Here is a 1,335-nt window from a genome sequence, read left to right as displayed (position 1 = left end):
GCCCCAACACAAACCCCACATCTTTTACTAAACCCTGCAAAAGAAATGCGTCCTTCAGAATATACTGAAAATGCCTCAGGCAATAGAATTTTCTCTTGATTTTTTTTTCAAGTGTTTAACAGACAAGTGTAATTGGAAATGTTTGGAACGGGAACATGCACACACTTTAATTTGGAATTATGCAAAGCTACATCCTTATTCACACAACCTGAAACAAAGTGACCTCAATAGAATAACAAATACACATCTGTCAGTGCCAGGCCCTTCTAGTAGCGCTCCCTGGGGCCAGGCTGACCTCTCGGGCCTGACCCTGCAAGGTCTGTTTAGGGAAATGGCCTGGTGCACTGTACATTTGGGAAGTGATTTAGCTGACTGGTTTGACAAGCTTTCTAAGAGGGATAAAAATTAGTTGCAGTATGGTTCCAATAATCTGGTGTCTGCTAACTGCATTTGAGTGCAAAAACAGGCAACTTATTCTTTTTTCTGGCAGCATTCATTTTATGAATGGTGAGATTTGTGTGCCCGTGAATGTGTGCACACACGTGTATGTGCATGTGCGCAAATGTGTGTGCGTGTGTGCACGCACACATGCTGGCCTTGGGGCTTGAACTCAGGGCTTAGGGGCTGTCTCTTAATCTTTTTGCTCAACGCAGATGCTCTACCACTTGAGTCACAGCTCCACACTTGGCTTTTTTGCTGGTTAATTGGAGATAAGAGTCTCATGGACTTTCCTGCCAGGGGCTTGCTTCAAACCTTGCTTGTTAGGTCTCAGCCTCCTGAGCAGCTAAGGATGACTGGTGTGAGCCAGTGACAACCAGCAGGTGAGATTTTTAAAAAGTCAGAGCTGGCCTATGCTGGGCCCAGGCACTCTGGCCTACAGGCTTCACAGGAAATGGTAGCACTGGGTTGGAGAGCCGCTGTGTGGGGCATCGACCCCTCCATCACACTATGTGTCCAGCCACCATTTGTGTATCTAACAAAGATTTTTGCTATGGTGTGCTTTTTAAAATGTGGATGATGAAAATGAGCCCCACAGCTTGGCATGGAATATTTCTTTTTCTATACTGATGGAGAGTGTCACCATGAAGACCTACCCATGGCTGTTCTGGAGGTGTGAGGATTAGGTTCAGCATAGGGCAGCTGATCCCAGCACAGGAGATAAGATCCTACCCAGCCCCCCTCACCATCTGAGACCTGCTCAGGCCACAGCCCTCTCTGATCCATACTTGGCTAACAAGAGTCATGAGTTCTCTTCTACCCGTTCCGGGATTCGTTCCCCTCATCGCCATCTCTAAAGATGTTGCATTAAGGAAGAGCATTTGCCTTTGCCAAAGT

The sequence above is a fragment of the Dipodomys merriami genome, unplaced genomic scaffold (assembly GCF_024711535.1).
Source record: "Dipodomys merriami isolate MVZ:Mamm:240054 unplaced genomic scaffold, mDipMer1.0.p SCAF_8, whole genome shotgun sequence".
Taxonomy (NCBI): Eukaryota; Metazoa; Chordata; class Mammalia; order Rodentia; family Heteromyidae; genus Dipodomys; species Dipodomys merriami.
Note: the sequence above shows the minus strand (reverse complement) of the source record.